The sequence below is a fragment of the Pediculus humanus genome, genomic scaffold (genome assembly GCF_000006295.1).
Source record: "Pediculus humanus corporis 1103172108259 genomic scaffold, whole genome shotgun sequence".
NCBI lineage: Eukaryota > Metazoa > Arthropoda > Insecta > Psocodea > Pediculidae > Pediculus > Pediculus humanus.
Window position 1 is genome coordinate 86,238 of NW_002987828.1, and position 9,694 is coordinate 95,931.

Consider the following 9,694-nt stretch of genomic DNA (forward strand, 5'->3'; position numbering starts at 1 on the left):
AATAATAATAATGATGGTGTTAACGACGACGACGTCGTAGACGACGACAACAACAAATTATAATAATAATGATTTAATGAACGGTATATGTTAAATAAAAATTTTCCCTCTCTCTCTGTGTGTGCGTGCGCTCTCTCTCTCTCTCTCTCTCTCTCTCTCATCATTTCTCATTACATGTAATCATTATACAACTATCATTATTATTATTATTATTATTACTATTTTTACTTTTACCGATGGTTGAAACAAGTTACGCAATTTAAAAAACCGAGTTAAAACCCATTTTGAAAACCTTACGAGTACCTGAGAGAGAGAGAGAGAGAGAGAGAGAGAGAGAGAGAGAATTCGTTTTATTATATAAAATAGGAAAACAATAGAATTAAACTACGGCGTAAAAAAAACGAAATAAAATAAAATTTAAGTGGAAAACCTTCACGAGATTCGCCTGAAACTCTGTTTAAAAAAACCAAAAAAAATTTCTTTTACACGCACACGCACACGCACACGCACACACACGCCCGCATTTTTCGATTCGAACAAAAAATCATTATTATATCGCAAACACGTGATTATCGACAAACTTGTTACAAATTATTCGTGTGAAAATTTTTTAAAAACCTCAACAAACTCAGAAATTTTTTTTCGTTTATTTTATTTTTTTAATAACAAAAACCTGAATATAAAAAAAAATCCAATCGAGTTTACGTAACGAAAAACTGCAACAACGCATGCTATAATAATTATTTCGACATCTCAAAATCGTCCAAATCAAAACCGTAAATAATAATAATAAAAAAAATACATTCCTCCCCTTTCCCTCCCCACCCTCTCTCTCTCTCTCTCTCTCCCCCGAATTTGATGATGATGATGAAAAATGACGACGAAGGATTATAATCGCGAGGGGGGAATATGGGGGAAATCAAAATAATAATAAAAAAAACCTGAATTATTAAAGTTTTTTACGTACGGTAAACGTTTCTTACAAAATATCAACTGCTACCACCTCTACCACCCCTACCACCACCACCACCACCACCACCACCACCACCACCACTACTCCTAATAAATCATAATAAGGGAAAGTGGAATAAAAGAAGAGAAAGAAATGAGAGAAAATTGCAATAGAAAAAAAAAAGGTAAAATGGAAAATCGTCATTAATTACGTCATCCTCCTCACTTTAATTAACAACAACAACAACAACAGCAACAACAACAACGACAACGAAATTATCGATCTAAATACTATTGATAAGGCAAGTTATCGATTGAAAAAAAAGAAAATTTTCCAAAAAAACAAAAGGACGGGAAAAATCATTTATCGAATATATACAGACGTGTCACGAGACAAAAAGCCAAATCGAATCCTATTCGAACGTATTTCCTCCCCCCCTCTCCCAAGCAAAAAATTATACAGCGATCGGGAAAGGAAAGGAAAGGGGAAGGGGGGGAAGAGGATTTCCACGATCAACCTCCTAAATAAATCCTTCAAAACGTTTTTTTTCTCTCTCTCTTTTTTTTTTTTTTTAAAAAAAACCACTCGAACGAAATCACTTGGCATCCTTATCATCATCGAACGCGTCTTATCATCACCAAATCGTTTAGAGAAACCCAACAACCACAACAACAACAACAACAACAACAAAACACAATATCAGTAAAACTAACCAACCAACCAACACTTACTGTCCTTTTTTCTTTCTCTCTCTTTTACTTTATTATTATTATCATCATTAGAAATTTATCATCGTCTTTTTTTTTTTTTTTTTTTTATTGATGAGCATTAATAAAAAAACTCCATTTTTTATAAATAAATAAATAATAATTATTATTTTTTTTAAATATATTAATAATAAGTTTATTTTTAAAACTTTGAAATTTTTTAATTTTAACGATCATCAAGGATTTTTGTTTGTTAATGTTATTGTTTGTTGTTGTTTTTGTTTGTTGTTGTTCGTTTGTCTTATATATATATATATTTTTTTTACGATTAATTGTACGTATTTGGAATTTTATTATTATTATTATAATTTAAATTACAAAACATTTCTATCAAATTCTTTTCTTTTTTAATATTTTTCAAAAAAAGAAAACGACGATGATACTAATAATAATAATAATAATAATAGTAATTTGCATATTTAAGGCTAAACGATTTGATAACGTGAAAAAAATAAAATAAAAAAAAATACAAAAATGGCGTTTTCCACTCTACGTTCAAGCTACTGGTTTTTTTTTTTTTTTCTTTACATCTCACGTACAAACAGCAAAACAATCAACAAACGGACAACAATACGTTAGACAATCAGGCTCCATTTCTAGGCACCGAAAATAAAATCTTTCTCTCTCTCTCTCTCTCTCTCTCTCTCTCTCTCTCTCTCTCTCTCTCGTTATAAAAATTTAAAAAGGAAAAAAAAATTTTTTTTTTCTATTCCATCAACATCATCTTTGTCTTCGTCGCCATATTTTCGAAAATTTGAAAGACGATGATTGATGGATGGATGGATGGATCGATTCATCGATCGATCGATACATCGATCGATCAAACACATTCAACATTCAGAAACTCAAAAGAAAGTCAAAAAAGAAAAGAAAAAAAAAATTCCCATTGGTTACATTACGAACCAATGGCAAAATTAATTTCATAAAAATGATGAAATTTCAATTTAAATCCTAATTTAGAATTTCTCTCTCTCTCTCTCTCTCTCTCTCTCTCTTTCACTCTTTCTCACTCTTTCTCTTTCTCTCTCTCTCTCACACTTTTTTTTTTTCGCACGGAAAATGTAATGATACGAAATTTTCGTTTCGTAACAAAATTGACACGTTTCAACAAGAAAAAATTCTTCTTCCTTCGTCGACTCTCTTTTAATTTACACGAACGTTTAAAAATTTTCTTTTCTTTTTTTCGTTACACGTTTTTGTTTTTTCCTACCATTTTAAAATAATAATAATAATGATAATTAAGAGAACGAACGAACAAACAAAATCGGTCATCATCATCATCATCATCATCATCGTAAAACTTCTTTCTCGCAATTCATTTCATAAACTTTGCAATATGATAATTACGTGAAAGTTTTTTTTTTTTTTTCTTTCTTTTGCAAACGTTGTAGTAAATCATAAAACATTCAACGAGGAACGAGAGAGAAAGAGAGAGAGAGAGAGACAAAAAAAACTTTCAACGTGTAATTCATTCGACAATAATAATAATAATAATAAAATTTCCATTATTTTCTTTGGTAAAACATCAAAACGAATCCAATTTTAACAAATAAAAAATACGAAAAATTATTATTATTATTATTGTTTCGGTCGTCACCTTTTTTTTTTTTTTTTTTTTTTTTTTTTCTGTTCGAACGCACCACAACAAACTTTTATACGAAAATTAAAAAAATAAAAATAAATATTTAAAAAACAAGAACACGAAAGAATTCACTTTTTACACTCACTAAAAAAAAAAAAAAAAAAAAAAAGAAAGTATGTTCTTCACATACAAATGAATACCGACACACGAATGAAAGTAGAAAACCGAACTAAAGAGAAACGATCGACGACGATCGACGATTGACGACGACGACGACGACGACGAAAATGATAATAATATTAATAATGATAATAATGATAATAATAACAAACAACAAACAACAACGTGAGAGTCCGTTACAAACGAGTACACGGTATCAACTGCTGCCAATGGTCGTCGATCGTATGGGAGAAGGGAAAAAGAGAAAATGGCTGCTACGAACTCTGCTAGTAGTAGTAGTAGAAAATATTCTAATATTTTATTTTTTAATGGCGCTCCTCCGTGCCACGACCAACGAAACCTGAACGAAACCTGAACGAAACCTGGGGGAAGGGGGGTACCCCCAGGAGGGTAAAAGGTTATTTCGTCGATTTTTTTATTTTTTACTTAAAGAGAGTTTTTAATGGCGGACGTCATTTTTCGTGATAAAACACGAATTTTTTCGTAACGTTTAAACTTATTAATAATAATAATAATAATAATAATAATAATAATAATAATAATAATTTTTACATTTGTCAAACTCTGGTCGGTCAGAAAAAAAAAATTTAGGTCAAATTTTCAGGTTGTCCACAAAAAAAAAAAAAAAAAAAAAAAAAAAAAGAAATCAAAAGCGCTTATTGTGAAATACGTGACTCTCATGTAGTATACCAAGTTCCTCCTTCCCCACCCCCTCCCCCACCACCTCCTCCTTAAGAGATCAAGGTTATCGACATTATAAAACACAATAAAAAAAAATTTCAACCGATTTTTGCGTGAAAAAAATTTTGGGGAGAAAACAGAGAGAGAGAGAGAGAGAGAGAGAGAGAGAGAGACGGGGAGAGAGAGAACAACACGTCGTCGTCGTCGTCGTCGTTTATGCCATGGGGGCCTTAATAGTAATCTTTTGAATGACCCTTCCTTGAATCTGAACGAGTCTATTGTCAACAAAACGTAGTCATGAAAATTCAACTGATTCCGAGGTCAAGGTCAAATTCCGCCATATTTATTTTGCCTTTAAATAAGAATAATAATAATAACAACAACAACGATGACGATGACAACGACGACGACGACGACACGGTTGTTTCAAAACAGGCACGAGAAAAAAAATAATAATAATGATAATAATGATGATAATGATAAAACGTTTTCACGAATTTTAAATTAAATTTATTCCGCTGCCAACATCGTAAAAAAAAAAAAAAAAATTATTTTTCGCCAAAAAAAAAAAAAAAAATTAACGTAAATTTAATGCATATAGTCGAGCGATTGAAAAAAAAAAAAAAAAAAAAATCTCTCACGACCTTCTTTCGCGAACCTTAACAAACAACAACGACAAACAAAAAGAGGAAATCCAACAATTATCACCCTATATGAATTATTTTCATCGAAAAAAAATTTTTAAACAAAAAAATTACCATCCATTTTTACGAAAAAAAAAAAAAATTGCAAGAAGAAAAATATCGCCAGTCAGATATGAACAAACACGAAAAAAATTTTAATTATAATAAAATATGTATGCGTGTGCGTGTAAAATGTTGCAAAGAGTAAAAAACCTTGCAAGGTAACAAGAAAATGACGTCATTGCCATAATTTCCTCCTCCCCCCCCCAATATAAAGGAAATATGGAAAGAAATGGAAGCCCAAAAGGGTCACCCAATTTTTACGCATTTTTTAAAAATCGAAAACACTTGTTTAAAATTCAACCTGACATGAGTTATAATTAATTAAACCTGGTTTTTATTTTCATGTTAAACTTGAGAAAATCATTCGTACAAAATAGGGTCATAAAATGAGGGGGAGGGAAGGGAAGGCAGAGGGAGAGAGAAAAAAGAGCGCGAAAAGAGGAGGTTGGGCAACCGTAAAAAAATTTCCCCCCGAGGGTATCAAGGAGATGAAAGAGGAGGAGGAGGAGGAGAAGGCGGTGGCGGTGGCGGCGGGGGGCGATTGTGAGAAACTGTTAAACCTAAAAATTTATCCGAAAAAAAAAAAAGAAATTTTTATTTTATTTTATTTTTCCGGAATGAGATCAAAATTAAAATGGATTCCAAGGTCGAACGGAAAAGCTTCAAGGTGATCGGAAAATCAAATAATAGTTTCCATTTTAAAACGACGATAAAATAAAATAGATAGAAATGAATAAATACAAAGGATTTTACGTGCGATGAATGGGGAAGGGGGTAGAGAGAGAGGGGTGGGAGTAGGTAAGAAAATGTCGACGCATCGCAATCAAGTCGCCATTTGTTTTTTTTTTTTTTTTTTTTTTTGTCGCAAGTTTGAAAAGTGAAAGCCATTTTGTTGTAGTTTCCACACACGAAAAGGTCGTTACCCGATTGTGATCATTCTAACTGTGAATCTTCTTCCTATCTGCGACTCCTTTTTTAGGTTTTCTTTTCCCCCTCCCCCTCCCCCCTTCCCTCCCCATTAAAAAGAAATGAATTCCTCGATGGTCAATGTCGAATTCACCCGAAGGTGGGTCGGTCGGTCGGTCGGTCGATCGAACATTTTCCACGGCTAAGGCAAACTACATTTATGCTTACCCACCATATATGACCTTGGAAAAACTTTTTTCTTTTTTTTAAATCCAAAATTTAAAGAGAGACGAAAAAAAAAAATTTTTTAATAATAATAATAATAATAATAATAATAATAATGCGAAAAAGGAATAAGACAAAATATTAAACGTTCATCAATCATTTGATTAAAAGAAATCAATCAATCAATCAATCAATCAGTCAATCAATCGAGAGTTTTCCTATTAAAAAAAAAAAAAAATTCATTGTTTTTCCCCTCCCCTCCCCGCCCCCCTTGAACACAACAGAGAGTTTGATGAGTTTGTTATTCGAATGTCCTTGTTGCAAATCAAAACGGCCTGTTTATAAAAAAAAAAAGTTAATTGATTTACGAGAGAGTGAGAGAGACGAAGTGCTTCTCGCCATTTTGTTTGTTCGTTTGTTTGTTTGTTTGTTTGTAACAAAACGAATATTATATATTCCCACGGCCCGAACCGATGGGGCGAGGCAAATATTCAACACTTTCAATATACCCTACGCATGATAACCCTGTAAACATTTACAAATTAATCGATTCGAAATGGAAAAATTATTTCTACAAGATTACCAATCAAGTTTTCAAAAGGGGGGGGGTATGGGGAGGAAGAGGAGAAGAGAGGGGCCAATTTTTAACCGTCAAAATATTTTAATGCCTCAGCAAAATAAAATAGAAAAAAAAAGAAATCAATCGTCTGTCAATCGGTATCAATCCTTACCCGGTATTAAATACGAACTTTCAACAACGTACAAACAACCAAAACAAAACAATCACAACAAACAACATCACCGGCAACAAATGATAATAATAATAATAATAATAATAATGATAAACTTAAGTAATAGAATTATTATTATTATTATTGAAAAATTAATTACGCGATAATGTATATAAATTTTATTTACACAAAAATTCAAGTGCGAGAAAGAAGAAAATAATTTTTCAATTTAATTATTATTATTATTATTATTATTTATTAATTAATTAATTCATAATCATTTTAATTGAAATTTTTTATCTCTCATTTTCTTTTTATAATCAAATCCCAATCACTGACGAGAATACATACGAAAAAAAAAAAAAAAATACTGAGTCAGAAAAAATCAGACATATGTAGCAAAATCAACAACGAATGAATCGTTCAATTCGGTTTATTTACTCTATGACTAAATTTTTTTTTTTTTTATTAAAACAATCAAAAATGTCATAGCTAAATCATAATGTTTTTTTTTTTTTTTTTTAAATATTTACAACGTTCGTTTCTTTCTCAAATATTTGAAATTAATTTCGAGAGTATAATAATAATAATCGATCGATATATGATTATTACGTAATTAAAATTTTATTTTTCGAAAGGGAGAAGAAAAAAAAGCCCCCCCCCTTCTTGTACCTCGTTCCCAGTTCCCCCCCATCTCTTCCTATTTTAAAAAACGTGTGTAATGCAAACATTATCGCTTTTTTTTTTCCTTTCGTGACCAAAACGTATGGGTGATTTTAATTAAATCGATAAAAAATCGAAAAAAGGAAAGAAAAAATCCTCTTGGGGAGGAGAGGTGGAGTGAGGATGTTAAAAATTTTACGATACGATATTCGGTGGCGGCGACGACAACCGACGTGGGAAGGAGAGGGGAAGGAGGAAATGCGGAATAAAAGAAGGAAAAAGAAGGAAAAATAAAAAAAATTTCATTAAATTGTCAAATAATATAAAAAGATATTTCACCTGGAATATGAGGAGGAAATTGAAAAAGTAAACGAAATGTGAAAATCTTTGGGCGAAAATAACGGATTTTCCGGTATAAAACCGACAACAGCAACAACAACAACAACAAAATGGCGTCGTATAGTCATATAGTTGTTAGTTATATTGAAACGTACGCGTGAAATGATATTTTTTTTTTTCCAACCCCCCCCCAAAAAAAATCGAATTTCTTTTTTTTTTTTTAACGGGAGTGGGAAGAGAAGAGGGAGGGGGAGGGGAGGAAAGGGAAAACGACAATTTTTTTTTTTTTATAAACAAAATCTATTTTCGATATTCGCGACGAAAATAAAAACCTGACCGTTTTACGTCTCTCCCCTTTAACTAAATATAAAAATTTTTTTTCCCTTCGTTTGTTCGTTTGTTTGTTTGTTTGTTTGTTTTTGTCGGAACCGACCGAGAAAAAAAAATTAATTCGATATAAAAATCCTGCCTCGTTAGTCAATTATTCGAACAACCGAAAAAAAAAAAAAAAAAAAAATTCTCGTAATTCACGATCGGTTTTCCGGAAAACGGTTTTTTTTTTCTCCTATTTTTTTTTTTTTTTATAATATTCAAAACCCCTTCCCCTCCCCTACCCCCCACAAAAAAAAATTGCGTTTCACTTTATGAAAATTCAAACGATTCGAAAATATATATAAAAAAAAAAAAAGTCATAGACACATGACTCAAGGCAATTTAATAATAAATTCAGATACGAACAAACAAAAAAAAAAAAAAAACGTTTTTTCGAATAAACAACAACAACAACAAACAAGGACTATTTTTTTTTTTTTTTAATACGCTGATTAATGTTTACGTACGAACAATCATTATCATTATTATTCGGGAATAAACAGCCTGAATAAATTTTTTAATTTTTTTTTTTTTCTTATTCTATAAATCATAATTTTAATTAACCATCATTAAATAAAAAAAAAAACGAGCTCTATGAATTTGCTTAAATATTTCCTTTGACCTTTTCTTTTTCCTTTTTCCTCATTTACTCTCATTTCCTTTGATCACCGTAACGTAAAATTTTTCCTCGAGGTTCGTTATTTTTTTTTTTTTTTGCTTTACATCCAAAAAAAAAAAAAAAAAGAAAATTCCTTCTTTTTAATTCGAGAACGTTTCCTTACTTTTTATATGAATAAATAAATAAAGGTTTAAAATTTTTTCCCGCCATTTTTAAATTATTTTTTTTTCTTATGTAATTTATTATTAATAAACCTTCTGCCCTCACCCCCCTTCCCTCCCTCCTCGCTTTACTTCCTCTCCGAACAAACGGGAAAAACGATATACGATCACGGTGTGGTGTCCCTGCCCCTGTCTCTCCCTCGTCTCCCTTCCCCTCGTCCCCCACAAGATTAAAATGATACCAGTCGCGAATCCATTAATTTTCAAAGGATTAAACTTAAATTTTAATTACGTTGCACAATCCCTGCGCACATACATAACAACGAAACGAGAGAAACGAAAACTTTTCGCTACCATGAAATTATACCAAAAACGGGGGGGTGGGGGGAGCGGGTATTGATTGCACTGCGAGAAATAACTCGTTCGGGGAGGGAAGGGGGGAGGGGAAACAGGTACGATTGATTTAATACTTCACGTTAAAGATGTAAAAAAAGAAAAACGACACACCGACCGATACGTAGTAAAAAAAAAAAAAAAAAAAAACCGGTCGCCATATGCATAATTGATTTTGCAAAACAAAATTTTTTCGAGGGACATTCGAGTGTGAATGAGAAAGGCCTCGCGAATGCCTGAGGTGAGGTTAACATGGTCTTTGGAACTCGTTCAAAACGTACCTACCTACCTACCTACCTACGTACCTAAGACGACGATTATGGGCAACTACCCCGGAACAACACCGATTCCAACATATTGTTCCGCGTATGACTCGA